The sequence below is a fragment of the Marmota marmota genome, unplaced genomic scaffold (genome assembly GCF_001458135.2).
Source record: "Marmota marmota marmota unplaced genomic scaffold, marMar, whole genome shotgun sequence".
Taxonomy (NCBI): Eukaryota; Metazoa; Chordata; class Mammalia; order Rodentia; family Sciuridae; genus Marmota; species Marmota marmota.
Genome location: NW_026000093.1, coordinates 3,606,620 through 3,616,505, shown reverse-complemented (window position 1 = coordinate 3,616,505; position 9,886 = coordinate 3,606,620). Strand labels below are relative to the sequence as shown.

Genomic DNA, 9,886 nt, shown 5'->3' with positions numbered 1-9,886 from the left:
TATATATATATATATATATATATATATATATATATATATATATATATAATGGAAATCGGGTATCTTTAAAGCAGATATGAACTTATTTAGTTTTATGCTCCAATTGTGCTAAGTCAATGCTTCTTCACTCATTGGACATTCTTAGAATTATCTATGATTCCTTAGGACACTATAGGCCCTTTGACAGTGGAAATTCTGTTGCTGCTGTCTTTTAATCCCAAAGCACACATTTTAATTCTATGAATAACATCAAACATCAAGAAGAATATTTAAAAAGACACCTTGCGTAATATTTGCATAAATGACATTTATTAAAAATATCCCTACAAAATTAAGTCTGTAGTACAATATTTACTTAAATGAGTCCTCCAGACTTGTTCAAAGTAAAAATATAAAGTGCTTTAATTTCTGCTTTTTCAAGGATAATAGTGAAACGTTTTCTTCTAAATGGGAATAGCAGTACCTCTGGTACATTGGACAGGCAGATATTTTCAAATATATAAAACACAGTACACACACACTTACCCCCACTCTCACCCCTTCCCCCAGATTATATTATGTATTTATAATGATAATAATTTAGGGATATCCATGAAGATTCCATGGTCAATTTACACTCATTTCGTCTAATGGAATAAGTTGAGTTATTTCTCATAGAAAGAATTGTTTATTGAGTAAGACAAAATATGGACAGAGACAGAGATATTTGGGTTTCACCTACCTGCCACTTTAGACCAACTCCTGAGGGAAAAGAAAATAAAACTCAATAAATTTGAAAGATACTAGGTGATGGGACCTTGAATTTTATTCCTCTGGTGCTCATGAAATTCTTATGTCAATCATGGTTTCAAAATGATAGAACAGAGATACCTAGGGAAAGTGCTTCAGCAAAAAAACATGAACATCCAAAATTTTGCATGCCTTCAGAAATATTTGGATTGGAGATACTGGTGGGGTCACATGCATCAGCAATATGTGCACCAGAGTCAAAAGATGGCACTCAGATCAGGAGTAAAAGACTTCACTGAAGAGTTCACAAAGATCTTTGATGCTTGATGTATGCAGGGAGAAAGGAAGAAAAAGGGGAAGAATAGTAGAATTTTTGTTTTCACTCCAAGCAGCTGAATTTGAAATGAGAAGTGACTGAGACATTAAGCATTGCCAATATTTCGGTATTAGTAGAAATGTCAAGTTAAATGCAATAGAATTTAACTGTGTTTCGCTTTTAGAAGAGACATTCTTCTGAAACACTAGCATAGGTATCATTCAGTAAATGATTAAATGTAACTTTTTTCATAGAAGTTCTTTTTATCAGCTCTTCATGATTTCTGTGAATGACCTATACCATTCAGTTATAGATGAGGTTTTGGAAATTTAGCTATCTCACTTTTAGTTTAACATAATAGTACATCATAAAGGAAGGTACACATTCCTGTGAGTTTATGTATTCTTAATAAAATGTCCCTACATTTTATGAAGAGTATTTCAAGTTAGCTCTACACCTGCATATCTTGCTTCTAGGCTAATATTTTTAAAAAAGAAAAATCTGAAATCAGTCAATCCACATAAACAGAATAAAGGGGAAAAACACATCGATTGAAAAAGAAAGGAATTTGACAAGATTCAACAGTCTTTCATGATAAAATCACTCAGAAAACTAGGAATAAAGGGAAACAATATCAAATTGAGAAAAATCATATGGGATAAACCCTCAACCTATACCACACTCAATGGTAGAAAACTGAATACTTTTCATATATAATCAGGGAAAAGGCAAGAATGCCTATTTTTCACGACTACAATTCAACGCACTTCTGGGAGTCTTAGAAAACATAATGTTCATGGCTTGTAAAAATATTAATGCACAAATTTTTAAAGTTTCCACTGAAAACAGCTTAGAATTGTTTATTAATACAAAGTTGGATACAAAATCAAAACATAAAATAAATTGCATTTTATACACTAAAAATGAATAACCTGAAAAGAAAATTGCCAATTTCATTTGTAATATCAAAATAAATAAGATACTTAGAGTAATTTAAATCTAAAAGGTAAAAAAAATTACAGTTTAGACTATAAAATACAATGAATAAATGGGAAGCTATTACATATTCATTCATTGTAAGGCTTAGTATTATTAAGATGTTAATAGTCCCAAAGCAATCTATTTGAATATTCCATGTGATATTTATCAAAATCCCAGGGAGTATTTTTGCAGAAAAAGAACAACCCTTCTTAAAATTTATATGGAATCTCAAGTGACCCTCAAATTGCCAAATAATCTCAAAAGAGAGGAATAGTACTGGAGGACTCATATGTTTTTTAATTTCAAATTTACTACTATAATAATCAAACCATTGGTATGGATCTAAAGATAGGCATATAGATCAATATAACAGTAGCCAATAAAAACCTCTCAATTATTTGGTACAATGGTTTTCAGCAAGGGTGTCAAGACCATTCAGTTGAAAAAAGTATTTTCAGTAATGGTTCTGAGAAACTGGATATACACATACCAAAAAATAAATTTGAGCCCTTTTCTTACAGTATATACAAAAATCAACTTAAGATAAACTCAAGTCCTAAAGCAAACCCTAAATTAACAGTATTTTAGGATGCTTGTAATTGACATCTTACAAAAAACAGTCAGAGAAGGAATAAATTAACATGAAATTGCTGATAATTTCTCAAATAGATAAAGCTATTTAGTTACAGATTCAATACCTCCACATTTTGCATTCTCCTTAGTTAAAGACACAAAAACTGAAAAGAAAGAAATACCATTTAAAAAAAAATAAGACTGAAAGACTACTCATGGAAAAAAATATACATGAAAATGTATGTAGAAAGGTATACATAAATTTATGTGGTGCCTTATTTAGAAATATTTTACACAAATATTAAAAAATGAATGGTCTACCAGGTTCAGAGCTGAAAGACAGGTTCATGTTTGAAGAACGTAGAAAAGGAGATCGAGACTCACTTTTGGTTTGTTTCACGATGACTCACATTATTCCACTGCCAACCCTACATACTGGCAATACAGAATGTGTGCATGTGATCAAGGATACAGGAGTAGGAGCAGCAGCCTCACAGACAAGCATCCAAACTTCAATCTGCAGACACCTGCAAGGTATGAGCACCCAACATGCATAACAGCCAAGTAAGAACCTCAAGCTTGCCACATTTAGATGTTGGGCATCGGGGTATGGAGAAGGGTTGGATTATGATTGGGCATGCAAGTGTTACCATTCAAGAGCCCACCCACAGAAGTCTTGTGTATGATGGCTCTTGTATGAAAGCTATGTCTATTGTTATCCTCACATTGTGTAATCTTCATCATCAGACATGTTTTAGAAGTAGGTGAAATTGACCTTGTCATGGACTAATCAGATGCAAAGAAGGAACTTTCAATTGAAAGATTAATATATATATGCTATATAAAAATAAATATAAAAGTGGGATATTAAAGGAGCCCCAATAAAGGATCTTCTAATGAGAGAAATATTTTAAGTGGGTTAACATTTTCACTATATAGTAAGCTTTATAAAACATATTTGCTCTCTTGAAGATGCTTTGCTGCAGGATTGTGAATTCTGATCGACCTAATTGTAGAGTCAAACTCAATTTCTGGGGCACAGGGCACTAAACAAACAAAACAAAACACAACAAAACAGGAAAGTCACTTAAAAAAGACTCAAAAATGTGCAAAAAAATGTGTGAAATGTCACTACTATATCACATATTATATGTGAGCAAAATGGGCACATTAAAATGATAATGTAATATCAATCAAGTAAATATCAACTATAGAATAGTATATTAATATTAAATATCTAATTAAATACATTAATATGTTTAACATTTTTATCACTTTTTAAGAAGTCAATCTAGCTTTATGAGAATAAAAAATTGTTTATAATCTTAATTTTATATATTTAGGGTAAGAAGTAGTCAGCAATGTTTTCACTTAATAGAGCAAAAAATTTATAGACCTCTATTATATAAATGACAAATTTTAAATGACTTGTGTGTTTAATATTATTCCCATCATAAATTATATACGAACAGCAAAACTTCTATTAATCCATTAAAACTGGGTAATCTCAGGACATAACTGTTCCTATAGGAAAAGGCTTATGATTAAATGTTAACTGAACAAAGAATAATTCCATATGCACATGAGGATGGTAATTTTGTTCTAGATGTGTGAATAAAAATATGCATTTTAAATGTATATGTAAGATACATACTCATAAATGTACTAGCAAATAAACATACCACTATATTGCTCTATGTTTCATTTTTATATTCTTCAGTACTTTATTAAATTTCTAAAAAGAACACAAAGGAGGTATATATTTTAAAATCTTTCACTAGGGAGGAAGGGAACATAGGGCGGATGGGGAGGGATTCAGGTACCTCAGGTGTGATCAGCAGTCTGGAGAGATTTTGCTAGGACCCTGCATGTTCTGTGGGCCACTGCAGTAGTCTGGGAGCCTGTTAACTTGACCCAAGCATGAGGGCAAATTTGGGGAACTCTGCTAGATGGACTGTTACAGGTGGCACGGAAATCTCAGTGTTGCTGGGAATCGCTAACACAACAGGAGGAGCCCTCCATTCTGGTGAGGCTAGGATCCTCTCAAAGAAGCCTAGCTGCCCTTTTGGCAGAGTTCATAGATACAAAAGGCTTTGGGAAAAGGATTCCTACTTTTCTGTTTCTACATTTCAAAGTGGAAGTTTATTGGGCCCACGCACAATCCAAGCTCGAATGAATAAAATATATGCATTTAAAAAATATTTTACTAACTCCAGTTAAATGGATTTCATGCTTTACTTTCTAGAAAACAATATGTTCAAAAGATATAAAAGTCCAGTAAGGATATTCAGATAAACTCTAACAAAAGGTGAGGTTTGAGTAATAGTTTAAAGGAAAGAATAAACCAAATACCCAACATGATATGAATCTTTATATTTTGGGTGAAAATGGAATTATAAAGAAATCAATTTTTTAGGTTTATACTGTTACTGAAAACAGTACTTACTGAACATAACATAGCTATTAATTTTAAAAGTAGGATTCTCCTACTTTATTAAGCATTTTCAGTATTACTTTTTAAAAATTTTATTCTGTTTTACATTAGTGAATTTTTAATAGAAATCGCTGGTATTATAGTAAGTTTTGTATATAATTAAACATTTTGAAACTATTAAATGCAAAAGATATATTTCTATATTATTAAAATCTTAAGTTCAATAGGAACTTTTTCCATTATAGAAATTTCATTGCAACTTTGAAGTTAAATTTTGAGTATTCTGGCTGGACACAGTGGCCCATGCCTGTGATCCCAGTGATTCAGAAGGCTGAGGTAGGAGGACCACAAGTTCCAAGCAAGGAACAGCAACTTAGTGAGGCCCTAAGCAACTTAATGAGACCCTATCTCAAAATTTAATGTAATAACGATTTTTTTTTAAAGGGCTGGGAATGTGGCTCAGAGGTTAACTGTCCCTGGGTTTAATCCCTAGTAGAAAAAAAGGAAAGAAAGAAAAAATTTGAGTAGTCTGTTTCAAAAATATGGGGGGAAATATAAAGTTATAGAAAATTTACAATACTTTTCATAAATATCTTTCAATTAAGAACTGAACTTATAATGAAAATTTTAATGTCTTGCAAATTACTCAACATTTACAGATTGTATTATTGCCATAATTGAACATCTGCTTAGATATTCTAAATAATATTCACATTAGCAACATCCCAGGAGAAAGACGAATATTTGTCCTGTTTTTTTTCCTCTTAAACCCATTTCATTATATGTTAGTAATGAAAACCTGTTAAGGAAATTTTAATTATTATAGATTCATAAATTTAGGATAATTGTACTACTAGATCTAATAAGATTTTGTTTGAAAGTAATTGATTAAAAATGAATCTTGGAAGGTGATGTTCACATTTATTGTAAATATTGCCCTATATCTTTATTTATTTATTTATTTTTAATTGTACACAATTGCAGCACAACTTTTCATTTCTCTGGCTGTACACGATATGTGCAGTCATACATGTGCCTATAGTAATGATGTCCATCTCATTCCATCACCTTTTCTGCCCCATCCTCCCTTCCCCACCCCCCCTTTGTCCAATCACAGTTCCTCCAGTTTTCCCTTGCACCACCCCCCCATTATGGATCAGCATCCATTTATCAGAGAGAACATTCCACCTTTGGGTTTTGGGGATTAGCTTACTTTGCTTAGCATAATATTCTCCAGCTCCGTCCATTTAACTGCAAATGGCATAATTTTATTCCCTTTTATTGCTGAGTAATATTCCATTGCACATATATAAGACACTTTTTTTACCCATTAATCTATTGAAGGGTATCTAGGTTGATTGCACAGTTTAGCTATTGTGAATTTAGCTGATGTAAAATATCAATGTTGCTGCATTATTATAGTATGCTGATTTTAAGTCCTTTGGGTATAAACTGAGGAGTGGAATAGCTGGATCAAATGGTGTTCCATTTCAAGTTTTCTAAGGAATCACCATACTGCTTTCCAGATTGGTTGCACCAATTTGCAGTCCCACTAGCAATGTATTTGTATGCCTTTTCCCCACATCCTCGCCAACACTTATTGCTTGTATTCTTGATAACTGGCATTCTGACTGGCATGAGATTAAATCATATAATAGTTTTGATTTGCATTTCTCTAATTGCTAGAGATGTTGAACATTTTTCATATGTTTGTTGACTGATTGTATATATTCTTCTGAGAAGTGTCTGTTCAGCTCCTTACCCCATTTATTGATTGAATTATTTGTTTTTTAGGTGTTAAGTTTTTAAGTTCTTTATATATCCTGGAGATTAGTGCTCTATCTGACATGACTGTGGCAAAAATTTGCTCCCAAAATGTAGGCTCTTTCTTTCACCTCCGTGACTGTTTATTTTGCTGAGAAGAAGCTTTTTAGTTTGAATCCATCTCATTTATTGATTCTTGATTTATTTCTTGCGTTTTAGCAGTCTTGTTAAAGAAGTCGAGGCCTAATTTAATGTGATAGGCCTCCTTCTTCATCTATTAGGTTCAAGCTCTCTGATCTAATTCCTAGGTCCTCGATTGAGTTTTGTGCATGGTGAGAGATAAGGGTTTAGTTTCATTTTGCTGCATATGGATTTCCAGTTTTCCCAGCACCATTTGTTGAAGAGGCTATTGTTTCTCCAATGTATGTGTTTGGCACCTTTGTCTAGTATGAGATAACTGTATTTATGTAGGTTTGTCTCTGTCTTCTATTCTGTACCATTGTACAGAATACAAGTGTATTTTGGTGCCGATACCATGCCATTTCTGTTACTATATCTTTGTAGTAAGGTCTCCTATTGTGATGCCTCTTGCTTCACTCTTCTTGCTAAGGATTTGGGTCTTTGGCTATTTTGGGTCTCTTATTTTTCCAAGTGAATTTCATGATTGTTTTTTCTATTTCTATAAGGAATGATGTTGGGATTTTAATTGGAATCACATTGAATCTATATAGCACATTAGGTATCATGGCCATTTTCACAATATTAATTCTGCCTATCCAAGAGCATGGGAGATCTTTCCATCTTCTAAGATCTTCTTCAATTTCTTTCTTTAGTATTCTGTAGTTTTCATTGTAGAGGTCTTTCTTCTAAGTTGATTCCCAAGTATTTTATTTTATTTATTTTTTGTTATCATGCAAATTTATTATTGAGATGTTCTTTTAAATATTTCTCTTACTATATTAGAAACTTTTTTTTTTCATTTTACACAATTTCATCACAACTGTTCATTTCTCAGATTTTACAGGATGTAGCATCACACCAAAAGAGCAGTCACACATGTACCTAGGGTAATAATGTCCATGTCATTCCACCATCTTTCCTGCCCCTATACGCCCTCTCCTCCACCCTCTTTGCCCAAACAAAATTCCTCCATTTTTCCCATGCCCCTCCACCCATTACAGATCAGCATCCACTTATCAGAAAGAACATTCCACCTTTGGGTTTGGGGGATTGGCTTACTTCATTTAGCATGATATTCTCCCACTCCGTCCATTTACCTGCAAATGCCATAATTTTATTCTGTTTTATTGCTGAGTAACATTTCATTGTCTCTATATTCCACAGTTTCTTTATTCGTTCACCTATTGAAGGTCATCTAGGTTGGTTCCACACTTTAGCTATTGTGAATTGAGAGCTGATATAAACATTGATGTGGCTGCATTACTATAGTATCCTGATTTTAAGTCCTTTGGGTATAGACTGAAGAGTGGAATAGCTGGGTCAAATGGTGGTTCTATTCCAAGTTTTCTAAGGAATCTCCATTCTGCTTTACTTTCAGGCTATTGTGAATGGAATAGTTTTCCTAATTTCTCTTTCACAGGATTCATCACTGATATATACAAATACATTTGTTTTATGGGTATTGATTTTCTATCCTGCTACTTTGCTGAATTCATTTATTAATTCTAGAAGTTTTCTCATGGAGTTTTTTGGATCCTCTAAGTATAGAATCATGTCATCAGCAAATAATGATAGTTTGAGTTCTTCTTTTTGTACTTGAGTCCCTTTAATTTCGTTCCTCTAATTGCTCTGACTAGAGTTTCAAGGGCTATGTTAAATAAAAGTGTTGGAAGAGGGCATCCCTGTCTTGTTCCAGTTTTTAGAGAGAATTCTTCCAGTTTTTCTTCATTTAGAATGATGTTGGCCTTGTGTTTAGCATAGATAGCTTTTATAATGTTAAGGTATGTTCCTACTATCCCTAGTTTTTCTAGTATTTTGAACATGAAAGGGTGCTATATCTTGTCAAATGCTTTCTCTGCATCAATTGATACAATCATATGATTCTTATCTTTAAGACTATTGATGTGATAAATTATATTTGTTGATTTCCGTATGTTGAAAAAACCTTGCATCCTTGAAATGGATGAACCCCACTTAATCATGGTGCACTATATTTTTAATGTTTCTGTGTGTAATTTAACATAATTTTATTGAGAATTTCTGCATCTATGTTCATCAGGGGTATTGGTCTGAAATTTTCTTTCCTTGATGTCTCTGTCTGGTTTTGTTATCAGGATGATCCTAACTTCATATAATGAGTTCAAAACAGTTCCTTCCTTTTCTATTTCATGCAATAATTTAAAGAGTATTGGTATTAATTCTTCTTTGTAGGTCTTGTAGAACTCAGCTTTGAATCCGTCTGGTCCAGGGTTTTTCTTGGTTGGTAGACTTTTTTTTTTTTTAGTTTTTTTTTTCTTATTGTTTTTTTTTTATTGGTTGTTCAAAACATTACAAAGCTCTTGACACATCATATTACATACATTTGATTCAAGTGGGTTTTGAACTCCCAATTTTACCCCAAATACAGATTGCAGAATCACATCGGTTACCCATCCACATTTTTACATAATGCCCTATTAGTAACTGTTGTATTCTGCTACCTTTCCTATCCTCTACTATCTCCCCTCCCCTCCCCTCCCATCTTCTCTCTCTACCCCATCTACTGTAATTCATTTCTCTCCTTGTTTATTTTCCCATTCCCCTCACAACCTCTTATATGTAATTTTGTATAACCATGCGGGTCTCCCTCCATTACCATGCAATTTCCCTTTTCTCTCCCTTTCCCTCCCACCTCATGTATCTGTTTAATGTTAATCTTTTCTTCCTGCTCTTCCTCCCTGCTTTGTTCTTAGTTGCTCTCATTATATCAAAGAAGACATTTGGTATTTGTTTTTTAGGGATTGGCTAGCTTCACTAAGCATAATCTGCTCTAGTGCCATCCATTTCCCTGCAAATTCCATGATTTTGTCGTTTTTTTAGTGATGCGTAATACTCCATGGTGTACAAATGCCACATTTTTTTTATCCATT

The 9,886-nt window shown here is 33.0% G+C and overlaps 1 protein-coding gene across 3 annotated transcripts in view; it reads right to left on the bottom strand.

The window, feature by feature from the left end:
• The window catches only part of Sntg1 (syntrophin gamma 1), an 819,084-nt gene that overhangs the window by 194,420 nt on the left and 614,778 nt on the right, over positions 1–9,886 (bottom strand). The gene's annotated exons all lie outside the window — the stretch shown is intronic.